Source organism: Pezoporus occidentalis, unplaced genomic scaffold (assembly GCF_034315485.1).
Source record: "Pezoporus occidentalis ecotype Australia unplaced genomic scaffold, CSIRO_AGI_Poc_V1 ctg54, whole genome shotgun sequence".
NCBI classification, from domain to species: domain Eukaryota; kingdom Metazoa; phylum Chordata; class Aves; order Psittaciformes; family Psittacidae; genus Pezoporus; species Pezoporus occidentalis.
In genome coordinates this window covers 8151989-8173294 of record NW_026915877.1, presented here as the reverse complement: position 1 = coordinate 8173294, position 21306 = coordinate 8151989, and the positions used below count along the sequence as shown (strand labels likewise).

General features: G+C 37.5%; 1 long non-coding RNA gene across 1 annotated transcript; it reads left to right on the top strand.

The window, feature by feature from the left end:
* Positions 1-4001: 4001 nt before the first annotated feature.
* LOC134173581 (uncharacterized) lies at positions 4002-18097 on the top strand. The gene is made up of 3 exons (XR_009968301.1): positions 4002-4170; positions 14337-14439; positions 15463-18097. It is a non-coding gene; the product is annotated as an uncharacterized LOC134173581 (long non-coding RNA).
* Positions 18098-21306: the final 3209 nt, after the last annotated feature.

Below are 21306 nucleotides of genomic sequence, written 5' to 3'. Positions count from 1 at the left end.
AGAGGCTCTTTGAAGTTTCCTGTGCCTGTTGGAGGACAATGAAGTTACTTAGGTGCTAATAGTTGAGCCACACTGATGATGGTGGCATGGTCAAAGTCTCTACACTTCTAAAAGTAATGTTAAAAGAAACTTCCCTATATAGAGAGGCAGTGGTTTTCTTCTAAATGGGGCATAACTCATCAATTTATGTATTAAGTTCACGCACATACTTTCCACTCTCTTCCCCTCTCCAGTCCCCCCAGGCTCTATCAGAATAGAGAAGCTGGAACTGAATGGAAAGAGTTTATTTTCACTTTTCAGTATTGTAGCTGGAAATTCTATAAGGCACACGAAACCAACGCAACCTTCAGTTCCCTTCTGCCCGTGCAAAGCAGCACCCTGCCGGCGGGCGGGCGGGCGCGCAGGGCCTCGCCTGCAGCCTGGGAGCAGCAGGGGGAGCTCCCACCCCGCCTGTCCCCTCCCACCCGCCGCTGTGGCGGCGGGGCCGCGCCGTGAGCTGCCGGGTTGGGAATAGAGCAGGGGCTGGGCAAACCCGAGTCGCTGGCGCGATGACACCCGCCCTGAGCAGGGGATTCCTCGTTTGTGCACGTCAACAAAGTTTGAGAGGAAAAAAGGTTAGGAGAGGAAACGCTTAAAGCATTGCCAAATTCGGGCTTTGTTCCACAGTGTTCTGATCTCCGTGTCGTTCATACAAAACCACAGCTTGTCTGATTCACAGATACAACTAACGCATCACGCAGATAAAGTTTAACATTTAGATACAATCCCTTTAGAAAGTAAGTTTGAAAAATGGCTTTAACGCATTACTATAATGTTTCTCTCTTTTTTTTTTATTTTATTTTTTTTAATTCTCCTTATGGCTGCAGAAAATCACTTCCTAATTCCTCCTGTGTGCACAAATTTAATTTCAGTCATGTAGAAAGCATTAGGAAACCTTTCTTCACTTTTGATATTCTATTCAAAGGCAATATTCAGCAACAAGACCATATTTGAATTTCATTTTATTTAGAACTTCAAATATAGGAGTAAAACATAATAATGTCTGTTTGAAGAATGAAGGTTTTCTAAGGTATTTTGCAAAATGTGTTTTGTTCTTTTATATACAAATGCACAGATAGTGACTTGCCATTTTCAGAAGTCTCTTGCAAAATAGTTTGCAGGCAGTTAGTCCTAAAAGAAAGTTTGCATCTGACATGTATGTATTTAAATTCTAATGTTTCTACAGCTGGCCAAGAATACAAAATTCTTTCACTGCAATCTATACGCTTCTTCCCTGCCGGGTTTCGTAGGCATTTGGTAAATGCTAAAGCCTGTTTCTCCCCATCTCAATAGCAGTGTTAACACAGAAAGAGAGAAAAAAAAAGAAAACCTTCTTGAAGAAAACTAATAAAAAGCAGCCTTAAGCAAAAATCCAAAGGAGAACATCTTCACTGGAGGCTTCAAGTGAATTTGGCAAGAGTGGCTCAGTGTTGCAGATGGAGAACTATCCACCAGAGCTCTCCTTGCAGTCCTCAGGAAATCAAATTAGCCTGACAAATGTCTGGCTGCACACTTCAGAACTAAACTCATGAATGTTCTAGCAACATCTGCTGTTACTTATGTGAATGTGACAGAGGAAAATGGAACATAACATGTGCTAGTGAGCCAGCAAATCTGACTTTGATCTTTCTCACTTACTCAGGACAAAGGGAGGGAATGAAGTACAAGGTGGAAAACAATTTCTAAAATACAATTTTAAAATTCAAATGATGACTAAAAAGACCTAAAATATTCTTTTTCAACTCATGCTATCAATGTGCAGCAGGTCTTTTTTCCAGGAACTCCCCTTGTTCAGAACTGTTGGCCATTCAGTGTGGAACAGGAGTTGATTTTCTAAGCTGACATATTGCAATTTGTGAAAAGAGTGCTCTTCAGATATCAGAGCCTTTAAAGTCATTTAAATAAACCAGAGAAAGACAAATCCTAACATCAAATGTAGTCATGAAAGATACTTCTTAGCAAGAAGAATTAATAATTAAAGGCATATTTTCACAATTTGAAGGGGAAAATATACGTAATATAAATTCTTCCTAATGAGTCACTTTGATCAAGGAAGTGAAATACTGCATCTTTTAAAGAAAAAAAAGTGCTTACAACCCATAATGTTTGTAAAATAATATATTTTGAAAATCCTTTGATTGTATTAAGGCTATCCTTATTATTAAGGCTGCCACCACAATTACACGCTACATGGCAGATTGTGACCTCCTTTGATTTTCAACTTCATTCCTTCCCGTGTGTGAAGTAATTGTTGATTCCAGTTTTAAGGAGTGTACAGATGCATACTCCTCTCAGCCAGGAATATGTTCTCCTGCATACCAAGCTCAGTATTGTTTATATTCTTGCTTTTTTCCTCAGCTAATAATTATGAGTAGAAGCATTTTGCTAATGATGAAGTGGTAAAAGCAAACATTTGGAATATTTGGTTCTAGCTCTGCTATTAAGTTACTATTATATTAAGTTTTAAGCGTGTCATAAAGGAACTGAAGAAACAGTCTGATTATTGACCTGTGTTTTTGCATGAAATACAAAGCAGCACAAGAAGTTGCACTTGTGCATGCAAAACAGGCTTTTGTATAGCTAACGGTTATTGCATTTGGGTGCAGACTTCTGTGTTCATAGTGTTATAGGTAGTCCAGAAGTACAGAAAGGTCTTCTCAAAAAAGACGAACTCACAGTTCATCTCAAACAAGATGAACTCAACCTGCTCTGCCCCAGAGCACTGACATAAACATCTTCCATCACTGAGTTGCACCCTCCTCCCTAAAATGACTGTATAGCACTTTCTCATATCCTTTTATGGGGTGAAGAAGAATCGGAGTGTGTGCAGCTCCCAAGTTTTCCCTTGAAACTGGTGGAAAGCACAGAGGTGTTTGATGCTTAGTTCAAGAATTAAATTATTTCTCTTGTATGCCAGTAATGACAATCAGTTTAAGAACACAGAGTGAGTCAGGAAAGTATAATTTTGTAGCTTCACCTGTTTATGTACACTTCTGTAACTTACTAGTTTGAGTTTGCCGAAGTTTGGACTGTGGTTTGGGCATGAAGAACTATGAAGAACAAAGCTCTTTATTCCCCTTCACACATTGTTATAATTATTGACAGATAAGTTTTGAATCCAGTATTTTTAGTAAGATAATGATGTGGTGAATGGTATTCTTATTTAGCTTGAAATTTTGTTAGTTGAAGAATCTTGTTTTGATTTGCTTATTGAAAAAGTTCAATACTAAAATCTTCAATGAAAGAATAGTGAAGCCTTTCTGTGAAATAGTGTGCTGGACCATAGCCATATTTAAAATGTTAGCATTTACAGTGGTCTACCAACTGATTAACATAGTACTGATCTGTGTGTACATGCAGTGTATAAAGACTACTCCTAAGCCATACACTAGTTTTGAATAAACCCACTGCACTTCAGAAGTGTGGGTAAATAACATTTTTCTGGGAAGTATAACAAAAGGAACAAAAATCTAAATGGCAGTCCTGGTATATGCCTTTTTTCAGACATTTATATCTGGGTGAGTCAAGGTTTTTTTATGGCTGCCATTGAGGCTGTTTGCTTTTCTTTATTTTTTTTTTCCAGCCAGTGGTGGTGTTTCTTGGAACTTGTTGTCTTCTGAGATTCTTTAAGCCTTCTCAACTTAGAAATGGTTTATTTTGGCTGTCAGTCTACAGAGTGCCAGTATTCTCAGGAGGAGAGCATTAAGGGAAAACAGGTATTCATCTTGATATTGCCAGCTGAATAAAATTATTAAAGAAAGAAATTGTTTAACGTGAAAATACATCCCCTGACTGCAATTCTTTCTTTCTTGCAGCTTCTCAACATGTTGTGGCTTATTTTTATGTGAGATTCACTGTTTTCCTGAATAATGTACTAAAAGGCTATACCATTATCTTGAAATGGCTCAAAATTTATTAATATAAATAATTTCTTCTTTCAAGAAGATTAGCAAAATCCAACACATTCTGCCTTTGCAGTTGTCTACAAGTTGAGCTTAGCTAGTCATCAGCTCTGGCTGGACTCTTAATGGAGTGAGGGAGCCAGCTCTGTGGGGTGATTCATCCCATCAATTAATCCAAATCAAGACGGTATCTTCTGCTGGACTTCTTTGCCCTGCCTTGTGATCTCAGGTAATCTTTGTTCCTTCCCTGGCTAGCAACGAAGTGAGGGGTTCTCTGTAGACCCTGTAAGGTTGGGCATTTTTTGTTATCAAATAAAGACATTAGAAATACATAATTTCCTCTTGTGTGCTTTCAAAGTATTTTAGTGATCTTACATCCGGTGGGAGAAATAAGACTAGCCATTAATTTTCTCATTTAATGCAACTGCTTTGTTCTGGACTGGTTGGTAGAGAAAAAAGGTAACAGTGAAATAAGAAATACAGTCAGGAAAAATAAAGACAGATTAGAATGACTTCATTGAATGGATGGCCTGTGATGAGGTGAAATCAAATTCCTCAGAACTGAGGAATGAAAATAATGCTCTGTGAAAGTACTTTATAGACAGTTCTGTCTTGGGAATTTTCTCCCCTCATGTTTCTCACTGTCCTATTTTTTATTCTCACATTCAGTTTTCACTTGCTTGTGGTTTTACTCAACAAGCAGGAAAACAAATAGGAGAAGAAAAGTTTCTATTTAAAGTAGTATCACTAGTTCTTGTTTATTTCAAAGAGAAAAATAGAAAATATTTTGCCATGTGGACCTCAATTTCTGGAGGTCCTTGAAATCTCCAAATACCCTTTTTTTTTATTTTCTCACTTATGTTTTTAATGGGGCAGAATCTGAGTTTCTCCATAGCAAAGAAAAACCAAGCACAGCAAAGGAAACTTGTCAGCAGTAGGTACATTTAAAAAATCTATCAGTCCTTGGATTTCTTTGCTGCTTATTGGCCAGCAATGAAGCCAGATTCCGTTATCTCTGAGGGCATTCTGAATGTGACCATTGCACAGTGGGTTGTTTTTTCTGGCATCATATGGTTCAGTAAGAGACTCACTGAGTACACACAAGAATAGAAACACTTCCTTCGGTAGGTACCAGCTGCAACAGATAGCTGGCACTAATGTGCTAAGCGTTAACATGCTACACCACTTAAGGAGTTTCCACTGACCAGGCAGCTGTCAAACAGCTGGAGAAGTGTTGGTGTCCGTCAAGTCTTGTAGTTGGCTGATCCTTGATGTTGCTGAGAATGCTGACTACCATTCCTTTTCTTTGCTTTGTATACAACTTGATGTTGCTGTGCTTTCTCCTGGAATTCTTGATCTGCCAGCTATTTCTGTTGCAATTGTTCTGCTATCAGCATGATTACCTGCCCTATCTTACATTACTTTAGCTCATATACTTTCTCATGCCTTAGCAACAATTTTCTTAGCAGAATTGAGCCAAGGTTGTAATGTACCTAACCAGACATTCAGTCACAGACAGCCCCTTGTTCAATGGTCACATGATTGTGTTCAAAATACACTGAAGTGGGGAGGAAAAAAGGAGGATCAGTGGCAGCAACACTGCTGCGAGACATAATGGAAAAAGATTTCATTATAATCAAATTGTGCTAGGCACTATGCATGTAAAAGAAAATACAGCATTCAGCTCAGGACATGGGGAGCTGGAGGCCCAGAGACGTGAAGATTACATATACTCAGATGATCACCAATATGTTTTGTCTTTGGAAAATACACACAGGTAGCATTTTTCAGTGAAAAATTGCTTTTGAGAAGAAAAATATGCAAATTTATGGTTTGTCAGCATTTAATGATATTTGTTATTTTCTTGTATTTGCTGAATTGTTCATACCAGAGGAATAAGAAACCTGGAAACTGATGCTACATTTTAGTATTGTGAATTGCAATACCTTGCAAGCTAGTTTTTCATTTTAAATTTTCTTAGCTTTCATTTTATGAAATCATAAACAAAAAAAATGAAAAGCTCAATATTCAAGATTTTTTTTCAAGTTATCACTACTGCCAGCAACTTCAAAACTGAGCTCCTACACAGGATGACTACTGCCTTCTGCCTCAGCACCTCATCAGCAACACCACCATCGGAACCCTAGTGAGCTATTCAGAAAGCATGTCATTTCTTTACTGTGAGGAAGTTTTTTGTTTCACACCCTGTGTACTTTTGTTTGTATGCAAATAAATCATTATCTTTTATAAGTAGACATAACACACACAACTGGAAACCAAAATGATTTAAATACATCTATTCCAGCAGCAACACGTGAAAGGTCTGCTGAGCAAGAAGCACTTCAAATACATGCTGTTAAACTGCTAAATACCTCTCCAACAGAGAGGTATTTAGCAGTTCAGAGTCTGGAACTGGGGCTGCCATTAGTAGATCTCTGGAAAATACTGCAAGATAGCCAGCCTCATACACCCTTATCAGGTCATTGAGGGATCCATTGGCCTCTCTCACCTATGAACTACTCACAAGGGAGATGATAGTCTCTGGTTTGTGTATCCTGACCATACAAAGATTTTGCTGTTGTGATTCACAGCTTCAAGGAGGCTTGGGATATAGACTGATGTCTAAGGAGCAATTGTTACATAAGTTAACGTAAGGTCTGTTACAGATCATTTTATAATTAAGCCCCTTAGAAACTGGTAAGTATATAGCAAATGCAGAAAGGTGTACTACAATGCTAGATAGGCTGTGCGCTTTATTTACCTGAGAAGTGAGGTCGTTTTCTTACTTATTCTTGTTAGCTGAAGTTCTGACTTGAGTCATTATAAAACAGGTCAAAATACATCTTTAAACAATAACGGAGAATGAAAGTCTTGTGGCTCACGCATACATTGTGTGAAGAACTGACCATTTTTGGTTCTTTTGAATCTGTTACTTGCAGCTTTGCTGGATGCCACCTGCCTCTAGTACTGGAAAGTAAAGTAAAAAAACCCCAACCAAACAAAAAAACCCAAACCCAAACAACAAAGCAAACAAAACCAATACCTTATTACCCCTTCCCACGCTATTCATGACTGTATAGGAATTTGTTGTCTCTTCCTCAGTTGTCTGTACCAGGGTGAAGAATCCTAATTTATTAATCATTTCTTGCACAGAAAACTGCAAAACTTGATCACATTTTCAGTCTCCAGGTATTGAAACAGTTTTAGTTCATACTCAGTCACTCTGTCACTGCCCACTTGTGCAGGATTTCTGTGTAGCTTTTGAGAAAATCCAGATGGGGCTTCTGCATGTCCTGTTCATTGTTTCTTTTCGAATTAAGCTCTCATTACTTTTTTTAATATGTTATTGCATGCAATATTGTTCACTATATTAAGGGCATATCAAATATGCTAACCTTTTTAATTTTATTTTGATTTAATGACTGGAATTTACTAAGATGGATTCATTACACTGGAAAGAGAATTAAGGTTTGTATTTCTCAGTCTCCTTTACATTGATTTAAAGTGGATCATCCTGTGCCATAACAGCATGCGACAGCTGTAAAGAATCACTGATCTTGCTCCAAGCCAGAATTTACTTCAAAACAGAACCAACTTCTTTTATTGGCCTTTGTTTCTGTACCCCTAAAGGGCATCTTTACCTAGAAATATCCACAGTGATAAACCACACAGACAACCCCATTTCTTCTACACACACCCCAGCAGACACCATGGAGAGCCTAATGTTGCACAAAATATAATGAAAGGTGTGAGCTGTTAGCTGCAGAAGAGCTGTCTGGCAGCTACATAATTTCACTATTTGATGATCAAGGTCATTGGCGAAGATAGACATTTGAGCTACTTTTTAAAGTGTCTCAGATATATATACTCCGAAGTATGTTTGCTATTACATGCTATCATCTACTCAAAACAAGATATAAGACAAATAAATAGGACAGGCTAATTCTCCTGGCTTTTTGCCTTTCATTGCTAAAAGCCTCTCTTCTTAGTGTTTGGAAATGGTTGATTATACACTCCCTGAATATGATTCTGATCACAGAGAGACGATTCTTCGAATTTTCTGTACCTTCATTTGTTTCAAAAAATGTAACCCCTCTTGAGGGATGGGATGTAAAGAGGAAATAGTTATAGATTCTTAAGGGCTAGAGAGTTGGGGAATTTTAATGAGAGCTTCAAGTCTTCTTGGCCTGAAACAAGTACTGTTCAACATGTGCAATTCTTTTAGCTACACTTACTATAATTAGTAATTCATAAAATAATATGTCAAAAGCAGTGGAAGAAACTGTTACTGCATAATAAAAGGGAAGAAATTGCTAGTGTTTTGGGGATTATGGTGAACACTTTTGGTCAGCCTTGCTGGTCTCACCAGCAATTACAGTTTTCATAATTATTTTGGGGAAGAAAAAGTATGATTTCCAGAGTTGTTCTAGCATTGCATGGCCTAAAGGCTGGTTGTGCCTTAGTAGTTAGTCACCATTCCTGGAAAGTATAACCTAGACTTTGGAGATAACGTTCCTCCAAAGGATTACCATATCTCCACATGCTCTATATTGTAATGAAGAGTCTGATAAAACTGATAAAAAATCCTAATCCAAGGCAAATTCTACATCTATTAAAACAAGTCGTGTGTTCAGTACCTGAAAATATAAAAAATTGCTCATAGTAAAAGGAAATCAAGGTTCTGGGCATCAGGATGGGAAACTTCTCTTGTTTGTGTTTATACTTGTCTGAGTGTTTGCTCTTAATCAACACTTGAAAGAAGAAATTGATTTGCAAAACAATTTCAGATGAAGTAATTAAACAAAAAGCTAAAATAAGAATAAAGAAAAGCAGTGGTTTCTTCAAAGTACCTGTAGGATGAACAGGAAAATACAAGAATACAATTAACTAAAGTACTCATCAGAGAAATGTTTAATTCATTTTAGGATGAAAGAATATTTAACAAGGCCCCATTAAAACTAAAATATATTGACTGTTTCTGTGGGACTACTATACCAGTGCAAAAAGAATGAACAGTAATGCTCATGAGTTGAACTTAATTTCATTGTCTTGAAGTATACCTTGCTGTCAGGGTATGTTGGCTTAAGGTACATGTCACAGACAGAAACTGTTACCCTCAAATGGGGTCAGGTCTACATCCAGTGTTTTAATGGAAATGAAGTGATTCTGTAGTTCTTCAGGAGGCACCTGAAATGCTATGAAGTAGTTTAGGGGTTTTGTTCCTTTAAAGGAAAAAAGAATCTTCTGTGAAAATAATTTTTTTTCATGACATCAATCTACCAAAATTACTGTTAGCTGCAAAATCCACCAAGTCTTCAGTGTTTTTTAAAAGATTAGTATTTGTGAAAATTGCAAGGATGTTTTACAACTTGTTAACAGTGATCAGAATTAGTTCATGAAAACAAAAAAAAGTTACTTGAACTATTGTACTCCGTTTTTGTTGGGATTTTCTTCATATTAGCTAATTAGGTTCTGCTTTGGATTTGTGCTGAAAACAGTGCTGATAATTCAAGGATGTTTTAGATATTGCTGAGCAGTGTTTCCAAAGAGTCAAGGCCTTTTCTCCTCCTCACCCCATCAGTGAGTAGGCTGGGAGTGAACAAGAAGGGGACACAGCTGGGATAGGTGACCCCAATTGACCAAAGGGGTATTCCATGCCCTATGGTGTCCTGCAAGCACATAAAGATGGGGGAATAAGAAGGAAGAGGGGAGGATGTTCAGAGTGATGGTGTTTGTTTTCCCAAGTAACCATTACACATGATGGAATCCTGCTGCCCTGGAGATGGCTGCACACCTGCCTGCTGATGGGAAGTAGTGAATGAATTTCTTGTTTTGCTTTTTTTATGTGTATGGCTTTTGCTTTACCTGTTAATCTCAACCCACGAGTTTTGCCGCTTGTACTCTTGTGATTCTCTCCTCCATCCCACTCAGGGGAAGTGGGCAAGCTGCTGTGTGGTGCTTAGTTAATACTGATATGTTGTATTTCTTCTTGGAGGTATAGTCCTGTTAAACTGCTTATGAACATTTAAATGAGTCTGTAAACACTCACATGCACACCCACAAGTTGCCTGCTATGTTCAGCTTCAAAGTCTATATAGAGTAGGTATAAATAATTATATAGTATATGATTCTAGGCCAAAAAAAAATTTCTGCTGTCCTGTGTTTGCTTAAATCTGCAATTTTTTAAATTATTCTTGTACTGGGTCACATGAAATTTGTTCTTCAGAAAACTCACAAGGGAAAGGTAATGTCAGTTCATTTGCAGAATATCTCTGCTGGCTCTCAAGCATGGTATAACCTCCTTGAACTTTTCTTTGAGGACTGTGCACATTGATGTCCATCTTAAAGACCCATTTCTGTCATGCTGCCTACAGTGAATTGAATTAACTTACATCCTGCTTCTGTTCTCCTACCCTTAACCAATATCTCATTCCCTACTGCTTCAGATGTTTGAGTGCCTTGAAACGGGGACTGTCTTTGAGGTTTCTGGAAGGTATGTGGGACAGCGTGTGTGCACAGGAATTAAATGAAATTGTTTGTGTTTAACCAACTCCAACAGGTGCCAAGGATTTAATAAAGTGGGGAACTTTACTCAGTGTGACAAATCATTTTATTGCTGTCTCTTGAGTCACATGGTGCCTGTTCCTTCTGTTCTGCCATACCATGGATTATCATAAACATGAAAGAAAAGTGGGGCAAGCACTCCACAGCTTCCTGTTTTGTGCTTTGTGTGCTCAGTGGTTGGATCACAGGGCTAGAGTGGATTTGAAGAGACAATTTAGATCACTGCTCTTTCTGGCAGATAGTTATTTAACCAATATATCTGTCTGTCCATCTGTCTATCCATCCAATGGATGTTCAGCAGAATATTTGATCACCAGAAAGATGTTCTAATAATTAACTTAAATCCAAGCAGTTTACAACTGTTTCTTCTGCCCTGTTCATAAGAATAGAGCAGGAAATTGTGATCCCATTATAATCAAAATCTGCATTCCAGAAAGACAGGAGTACTGCCCTGCAATTTCTACTCACTTTCCTCTGTTCTGTGTTGTAGGGTATATGCAGGCTGGTATTGCAGGCCTTCTTGCTTTCTTTGAAGGCAGCATACACTTAGCTTTGGCTGCTGGCTTGTGTATCTCAAGCATATACGTAGAACAGGCTGGTAATGCAGACTATCTAGTTTCTAGTCTTCATTTAGAGTTAAAAGTGGTGACTAGAATTAAGCATTATATTTTACCTGAACTCTTCTGCTCAGTGGGTTTAAAACCGTTCCATGTTTGAATCGATGCTTTCTAAAACAGAGATGTCTAAGCTAAGCCAATTGTTTTTAAGACTTATAATTATTTTCTGCTAAATTCACTTTCATAGTTTGCTTGTGTTTTGGAGGGAGGTGGGTTGGTTGCATTTTTTTCTTCCAGCCAGATACAAGGAAAAAGCTTTATCCCAGTCAAATATTTCAAGCAATGGAACAGGTTGCTAAGGGGGGTGGTACAGCCTCCATTGGAGCTTTTCAAGATGAGAGTGAATAAAGCTGTGAGTACCAGCATTTTAAACTGATGCAGCTGACAATGCCATTAGCAGGAGGCTGGACTGGAAGCTTTCTGAAGTCCTTTCTCAGCTGAATTATCCTCTGCTCCTATGACTCCTACAGAGCTTATCAGCTGAAAGGGGACATTTCCTTCCTCCAATGATAGAGAGAGAAAAGACATCCCCCTCCCAGTATGTAAAAACACTGTAATGTATGCTTCAGTTACCAAATTCACACACAGTGTCTTCAGTGCAAGACAAATTCAGTATACTCAACATCAAGAGAGGCATTTATGATGAAATAACTATAACTATTGTGAAGTGCTTATGAACAAAAGGCGCAGGGGTGGAGGGCTTCAACTATCATGACAAGCCTTGTCTCCTGCTAGTGCAAACCTCTCTGTCCTCTGCTAGCACTGTAATTGAACTTCTTTCACCCTCTCACTGTGTATATTGAACACAGATGTATTTCTTTGTAGCTGGCAATTTGTTGGGCTAAACAAGAAATTCTATTAATCTTTTTCCATCTCTTCTTGGAGGACAATCTCTAATCACCTTCTTGCCTGCTCTGGATCTGCTCCTAACTGAGATGTGAGAAGTAGCTTTGCAGCTGTGTTCTAGAAGAGGCCTTGGCAGTGTGCTCTGTTTTAATTTCCAGGTTCCAAGACCCCAGCATTTCACAAGGGTTCCTCTGATTAGTCAATGAATGTCTGACTTTGCGTTTTATATTATTCTCTGTCCTTCTCCCTCTCTCCTCTTAGCCAGTTCCTTATGTGTTTTGCCAATTTACCTGATCTCCATATTATTTGGTTTAGGTATCTTTTCAGTGGTATTATTTTGAATGCTTCATACAGGTGCAAATTAGTTAGGCCTATCACATTTCCTTTGCCTGAATTGCAAGCCAAAACAATACAGTTGGCACAGCACAGCAAGTTGCCTATTGAGCTTGGCACAACCTCTCACATTGAATCTCACTGTTCACCACCATATTTTCAGTTACGCTTTTCTACAGAATGTGTTCAAGAGCCTTGAGTATCATTGAGATAAAACTAATGGATCTGCTGCTGCTTGGCTCAACTTTTGCTCTCTCTCTGAAGTGTAAGTAAGATTTCAGCTCCTTTTTGGTCAGGCAGTGCCTCACCTCCATTTGATAGAGGCCTGTCTGATTTCACTTACACTTCATCTCTGTATGCTTTCATATATTCTGGAATGGAGACTATCTGGTCCTCACAGTGTAAGCACATTTAAATCCTTTGATCTGTTTCTTTTTTGATACTGACAACCTCCATTACAGTACTTTATTCCCATTAGACAGCGTGGGTTTTGCCTTAGACTCTTCATTTTTTTTTCTTATTGAAAACCAAAGTTATTAATTAAAAAAAACCTAAACATTAATCTTAATTCCATTCTTATAGCATCTTAATGTATTTTCTTCTTTTTATGTTCTCTGTTACAAGACTGAAGACATTTTTACTATGTAGAAAACATTTGATTTAGGGTGGTTGTCAAATTATTCTCACACTTTTATCTCTAAGATGTAGCTTTCTCATGCTGCCTATATATCTTCTAGTGTGTATCTAATATCTCTTTAGGGATGATTATCAACCTCTTAGGGCTGGATACCTTCTGAAGAAGTTGTTTCCTTTTCTTTAAAAAAAGATTTTAGATTATTTTGAGTTTTTGAGTTAGTTTAAGTCCTTAGGCTCTTCAGTTCATTTCGGGTACTAGTGCTCTTAATTTTTCAGGGGTTTTTGTTGTCTGATGGGTTTTTTGTTCAATTGATTTTATTTTTTTTTTAATTTAAAACCTTTCTTTACAGTCTGTTTTTATTTGTATTTCAACTATGCGTAAGGGGAACCAACTGATGATCATCAGATATTTTCCATGGGAATAACATTAATAACTGATAGTTTAACCAAAATAGTATTATTATTATTATTGTCTTAATATATATTTCAATCTGTGTATATATTGTGTTTAGAATTTTGTTGGTCTATATATTGTGTAATATATATTTTGTTGTGTCAAAGCCCTTGAATTATCTAAGGAAATAATGAATGAGGCCCTACCAGTAATCCGGGAAATAACCAAACCCTACTGTTATTATGGACCTATTTCTCCAGTGTAAACCAGGGAAGCTACTGCCTTCTATAGCAATGCAGGAGCCCATTGCTAGTGTGCAGCAGGACCTTACAAGAGCAATAACTGCTTCTTCCCCTGAGCAGTATGTCTGCAATATGCTGTATAATCCACTTGATAAAAGCAACAGGAGCAACACAGCAGCAGGCCACTGGTCTCTTGTTGCTTTAGATTGTCTGGATTGGAATGTGTCTCCTGAGTAACATTAGTGACCTCAGCCTGTATCCCATAAGATTTATAGTGGTCTTGTAGGAGAGTGTCTCTTCCCAGCCAGTGTTCTGTCTATTTTCGTATATATTTCTTCATAGCCTACCCAGTAATATATGTAAAATGCTACACACCACCACCATCTGTTTTCTCCTTTCTATTTTCAGATCCCATCATGATAGCCGCTATCTTTCAGTTATCTGTTTTTCCATCCTATGTTTTACTTCTAGTTCCTCTTTTCTATGCCTCAAGTGCATTGTGTTGTATTACAAAAATTATGGTTTTTTTTAAGCCTTGCCCAATGTATTAGCTAAATTGAGCCTAAACCCTGAAGTAATCTCATTGTCACCTTCTTTTTACTTTGATCTCTATTAATGCTTTCTCTCTCTCTTTCCCCTTGTCCTTTGATGTTAATATCCTGTATATTCTTGCATTATCTGAGTATCTTCTTCCATTTAAAAGGAATTTTAAAAATCACTCACACAATTTATAGATTAATGTTCTTGTTTTCCACTCTGCCAGCTTTGATTTCAGAGGGGTAAGACACTGGTAGTTGTGGAAAGTCTGCCAGCTGGAGTCCTCTTTCTTGCCTGGACATCTTAGAAGGATCCTTGCAGAAACAAGTGTGAGCTATCTGTTGATCTGTGATAGCTTGAAGCCAAGTTTGTCACTCTCTAGGCACTAGAACAGTTTAATTGAAAATAATCCGATTCATTTTTGTCTGTGAGATCATACTTCCCCTCCAATTTTTCTTGGTCAAAAGGTGTTTCCAATTCTTGAATTACCTGCTGTCTTTCATGTTCTTTTATGTTTGGAGTATTTGGCCACCAGCTGCATCCAAACTCCTCTGATTCTTCTGTGAGCATAGTCAGGCCACATTTCACACAATAATATATATCAACTTATCTTGAACTTTTATAAAAGGAAAATGTGATTGGACAGTATCTAAAAAGCTACTTAGTATTAGCCTGTGTATTTATTTCAATATATTTATTTGAACCTTTTACATTTACTTGTATTGCTATATAAAATTCAGTGTTTGTGAGAGCTTCAAAGGAACAACAAGGTGGATAACACTCAATTAAAAAAGAAGAAAACTCCCTTGGTAGCAATTTTTAGCTATTTTTCAGCTATTTGTAAGTGTTGGGGTTTTGTAGGTGGGAAGATCACGTTTCAACAAAGTACTAAAGTAGGGGTTTATAGGAGAAATGTTTCTGTACCCTCTTAGTTTGCTTGTTATTAGATTATGATATTTTAGATAGATAATATTAATTAGTATTTTAGATGACAATTCAGCAAAGTAGTTAATATTCTTCCCTTGAATGTCATGAATGTGCTTAAATACTTTGTGGGATTTTGTCCTTGAGGGAGAATTTTCTACCTTTTACTTAGCCAAGGCTCCAAAACTTACTACCATGGAGGAAATTATCACTGTTGAGTACATAGTGGATTCCCAACTAGCAACAGAAATGAGACTGGAAGATGCAAGCCACTAGCAAAATCCCTTGTTGGGTTCCCATTTGATGCAGGCTGTGTATCAAATGTCAGAAACCTTAAATCTTTGCACATCGTGAATTTTCAAGATAAGAACATGAAACAGAACCGTAATGTCTCTTTGTCGCTCTATGTATTTGTTTGTTCCTGTAAGGTGAATAAGGAGAGGAGACAGGTTCCAGCATGAATGCACTGCATCCAGAAGGGTGTGAGGAGGAAGATAGAGTGATCAGTGATCAGGACAGTTTCCAAACAAATGAGGAACCAGTCAGAATGGGACTCTGCAATGATGCAAATCTTCTTGTTCACATCTTTTCCAGTCCTTCCCCAGGTTCACGTCTTCAGATGTAGAAAGTTTAGACTTTCATTCAAGTATGTCTCTGGAGCTGTTGCCGACATAAAACACTTTAAAGACTGACCTGAAATTTTTGCATTTATGGAAAACATTAAAATTAATATTAATTTGAAGAACTAATTTGAATACCAGAAAAGCGTTAATTGTGTCATTTCCTTTCCTTTGTTTACAATAGCTAATGTATATTTCTCATTGAAAAATACTATGTATGCAGGTATACTGCATAAGACAGAAATGAAACTGCAGGTGAAGCATTCACGGCCCAGGAAATTATCCTACATTAGTGGTGCAGTAGTCTCTGGTCTTCTTTATTCTTTATTCTGTCTGCACTGTACCTATTTCACACTAATTCTTTCCCTGTGATTATGTTGCCTCCAGTTTGAGATGAGAGGAATCACATGGTAGATCAGTTGGAGAGCTTGTTCATGCTTACATGCAAGGATAACTGCACTGCATCTTGTTTTCCCCATGGAGAACTTACTGGCTTATTCCATTTAAGTTTTTATTAAAGCACCATTAATGCTCTGCAGTATAGTTTCTTATATTATCCCCATTACTGCAGACTCATGTCCCTTCCAGTATTCTGTTAAGCAGCATGACAAACATCTGTCGCATGTTGGCGCTTTTGTCTTCTCTTCAGGAGGAGGACTGTTTGCAAAGGAGTAGTTTATTTTGGATTTATCTTGATCCATTCCTACATATATCTGCACAGAAAGAGAAAGAAGCATGTATACCTTGCTAAGCAATTTTAAAGGACATGGAATCAACTCAAATGAGCCTACTATTTAGGTTGAAAAGTGGTGATGTTTGATATGTTCTGTAGTTTCTGCAGGAGCTTGTTATGTTGTTACTTCACAAGAAATTTATGACAAGAATGACCAAAAATGAAACAAAAATCTTTATGCCCTGTCTGCTGTATGAGAGACAGGAGTCAGGCTCACTACTTTAACCTTTTAACAGTTCTTCATTTTATTCTGTTGGTCATTTCATCACTTTTTCATCAGTGCTGAAAATTTAAAAGGAAGAATAAAAAGGACCATTCAGTAAAATTACAGAACCTTGAAAAGGTCAAGAAAATATCGTTTATTGTTATTTTTCAGAGAACACGTAAGTCTATAAAATTGCAGTGTCTCATTCTAATGGCCAAGATTGTAACAAGGACAGAAAGTCCTGCATAAATTCAGTATTTTTGACAATGACTATAAGCGTGGGAAATAGTACAATTTAATCTGTTGTTGTTACAGCTTTTAGATTATAATCAGCTGGTTAACACCCATGAAGTTTTAGATGACTTTTAGTTTCCTTCAAGTGACCTTATAGATTTTTTGTGACTATTTTAAAGCAAGTTGCAAGTGAGAAAGTGTAATGTTTTATTTGTTTTACTCTAGTCAAGAGTCCAGTGAATTAAGCTGAAACTGCAGAATGTCCGAACTTGTCCAGGTCAGTTATTCACTCATAGCTCACAGAATAAGCATTTCCTATACTTAATTTCCTATACCAACTGAAGGAGTGATATAGTGTGATTATTTCAAGAGCCATCAAGTTCAGGCTATCTATTTTTATGGCTTCGTCGACAGCCGCCTCTGGATTCTTCACATGCTATGCCAGCAGAGGTTTAGGTTATTGTTAGGTATGAGCGTTAGACTGCAAAATTTGTAACGAAAGCACAGCCAGGTAGGTATATAGGGAAGCGTTGCTTTCTGCTATCCCTGGTTCCCTTCACAAGGTAACTGAGTTTGGGGAATAGACTTGGAGACTAGGTGGACGTTTGTTGTAACTTAGTGAGGCTATTCTTAGGTTTGTATAGGATCCACCTTTTTCTGTCTAACTTAACTGTCTTATTCTCTTCAGTAGGTGTTTGGATTTCTTCTATGGCTGATGAATGCAAACAGGCACCTTTAAAATGACATATTTCTGACAGTCAGCCCCTGTGATTATACAGGAATCTTAAGAAGTAGATGCTTATCTTTTAGATGGCTACTTTTAGGTAAGATGAGTACTAGTACAAAGGCTGTAATTCATATCTAACTTCTTACCTTCATAAGGATTTCAATTTAACATTGCTTGCTGTAAATTCCAAATTCACTTTAGACTAAATCAATTTTGCCTGATACCTATAAGAATGAATTAGAGCACTCCCTTTCTTAGAAAATCTCATTGTGCATAATGATAAAAATTTCCTGTTATTGTAATAATCCATCTATGAATCCTGAACTCCTCAGAATTTCAGTTTGATATATGACTGTTAGACTGCGTTGTTTAGTAGTAAAGGTAGCACAATAGGAGCCAGAAATCTGAGTCTTAGATGAAGATTCTGTTATAAAAACACTGAATTAAATGTTACTACTTACAGAGTTTCAGAACATGCATAAAGTAACAATCAGATACAGACTGGCAGGCTGGAGAGCATAAGAATGAGATAACTTAGCATAACAGACAACAGTCAAAGTGCCTAATGATTGCCCTTTGAGGTTTTTGTTTGGTGAGTGCTGAATAAAAAAGCAATTTTAAAGACATTCATGGAGGAGGAGGAGAACTTGGCTTTGCAGGAGCTTTTTTGGAAACTCTTCTGTATCACAAATGCACATGGGGAGCTCAAAGCCTTTGCTTGAAGTCACAAGTGAGCAGTGGAGGAATTGTGGGCCATCCAGTGTGGAACACCCAGTGCAACTGCTGACCTTCTGATACAGGATCAGAGGTGAAAGATGGGAAGCTGGAAGGGGGAGGCTCCTCAGTGGGGAACCAGCCAGCAGAGGTTTTGGCACTGAAGACAGCTGGCTTATGCTGGATGTGGTGCAGAAAGGAGTCAGGGAAGGGAAAGGATTGTGATGAGTTTTAACATGGTCCCAGTAGCAAGTGGAGAGCAGGGCTTCATAAAGATGTTCTAGACAGATATCAAGACATCAGGATTGCTTTTACCAAGGTGAAAGACTGCTGCAAACCTGAAGACATGGTATAATGAGAACTTCAACTGTGTGCATAGATAGGAATATATGGGGGTTTGTTCCTTTGGTGTTTTTTAGTTTGCCTCTCCTTATCTTTCTGAATTGGTTGATCTGCTGTATCATCTGGCTTATTTATGTTTTCAGTGGCTTTTTGGATCTAGAATTCTTACATTAATTGTAATTTTTTTCTGCGGCTTTGTTTTCTTAAACTACTTCTAATCCTCAGTTGCTTTGAAAAGATATTCACACATCTAAAATGCTGTCATCCATTAAGACAATTGAGCTTTTAATTAGGAAGATCTAAAATAAATGTTTTTAGAAGACAGTGAAATACTCTGAATTTCTTATTTAAATCTTGTCTTTCAGATTTTTATAAATGGCAAATATTATGAATTTGATCAGTATGTACAGCCCTTAGAAAACCAAGAAATCTTTTAAAATAACCATATATATCTTTAGTATAATTCAGTATTTGCTTTAAAAATGAAATTCTAATAGCTGGTAATATAATAAAAAGGACTATACCATCAGCTAGCTGTGTATAATTACATTAAAAACATCAGTCTGTACTTGATTCAACAATTTTCAAGAGCTTGTTAACCTTTCAAATTAGAGTTGTACTATCAATTATACTCAACAAGGAACTTTTTATCCATATTTTTTGTATTTCCTTAATTAGTTCCATAACTCATTTTAGGCATTTTTCTAATACAGTAATGTCATTTTGTTATACTGCCTCAGCTGGATTTTCAGGGATGTGTTATTTTGTCTTCCCCTTTTCCCACTACCACACTGTAACACTTTTGTAATGATGAATGTTATCACCTCCTCACTCCAATCAGCTCACAGTTGCTATGTGGCTCACTTGAAATACTCATACAAGACATAAAGGGACAGACTTTCTGTCTCAGAGTACTGGTGTGAAGGGGTTCTACAGTTACCCAGCTTCAGACTGTCATCTGGAAAGAATGGATTACATATATTCCATAATTATCTCTTGGAGTATCCCTGCTGTTGTTAAAAAGGTGCGAGGAAGTCTTTTCTGCCTCTGAAACTTTCAGGGAATTCTCTTCAGCCAGTTTTTCTCACCTTGACCCTTTAGAGGACAGATTTAAGCACACTGTGTGTGTAATAACAGTTTCAGCAGCACTACCTTAAAATGGTGGGATGTGGCAGCAGTGGATAGCTCTGCCTCCTTAGTATTCATAGCAAGTTAGAGGTGTCCAGAGGGCCATTCCTACAAAAAAAAAGCAACAACAAACAACATGAATTGGACAGGGGAATTCTGCATTTTAGCAACATCTTCAATTATGAAAGTGGGAAGGATCCTCCTACCATTGCTGTATAGATGGTGAATACTGTGTAGAATATTGCAGTCTGTTCAACAGAAGAGGAGGATGAATTTTCACCCTAAATAAAGCATTGTTCTTAAGAATAAATCTCCATGAAGTTTGTAATCTTTAGGAGTGAGGTAAAAGCTCCTGTCAAGTCACTGTTATGATTTAGAAAAACAGAAAAATGACCTAGCATTAGAAAATGTTTTAAAAATCAAAATGTCAATCAATCAAAATAGAAAATGTAAGACATAGTGCATCTGGATCTGAATACTTCGATGTTATGTATTGTTTTTTTGTATTGGGAAAATTCTTATCAGTCTCCAGAAAACATCTTTATCTAGCCTGTCAGTATTTCACCCTTCATTTTAACTTCTTGTCATGATATTTTTCATGATTATTTCCAAAATACATTTTAAAAAAATACATATTATGTGTTAGAGTGCTATACTGAAACCAGCTAATGTTATTTTTCACTTATGTGTCTATCAAGTTCACAATAACAGCATTGAGTTAGTTATATTATTTATCATATCTTAACGTTGCTCCTTAGCTCAGAGTTGTAGGATGGGAAAGGACAGCTTCTTAAAATAATCTTGACAGTTGTTTCTCTAGCCTGTCATTAAAGATCCTCTCAAGGGCCATATGCCAAGGTCCAGATTGAACCTTCTTTTCTGTACTTTCCATTCACAGTCTCTTGTTGTATCAAGTGGAGATCAGACTATTTCTGTTGTCTTCGTAGTGGCCTTTCACATATTTGAAAATAGTGCTCCCCTTCCTAGTCTGTAGGCTTAGGCAGACCTGTTCCTTTCCACCTTTTTTTTTTTTGTCTGTCACATTTTCTATGCTTTGGTTAACCTGCCTCTTTTTCAGAGGATTGTGTCCAGGCTGGATGCAGTGCTTTAGCTGAGATGTCCTTGGTGAGTGGAACAGAAAAGAACTACACGTGTTTAGCAGTGCCTGCTCTTGTTGTACTTACTGCATGGGGTTTTTCTTTTTCAATATGGCACTGCTGAGTCTTCCTCACTTTGGGATCCACAGTAATTCCCCAGAACCTGTACTCTACCATCTCAGGCTGAGGAACAACTAGTTAAAGTCAGGAACAGCTGCCTTTCCGCAGAGCTCTATAATTCTGCTTTCTTGCAGCCTTTCGCTTAAAGCTGTCATCCAAGCTACTAACATCCCAGTTGCTAAGTATTGACTAGTGCTGATCACAGGAAGGATCCTGCAGAACTCTGTTAGAGCCATCTCTCCTCTTTTATAGGGTATTATTGATAATGAACTTCCATGTTCATTTTTTTTCATCCAGCTTTTCATTTTTCAAGAGATTTTGATTTTGTGGGTGTTGTTTTCAGTCTCCTGGC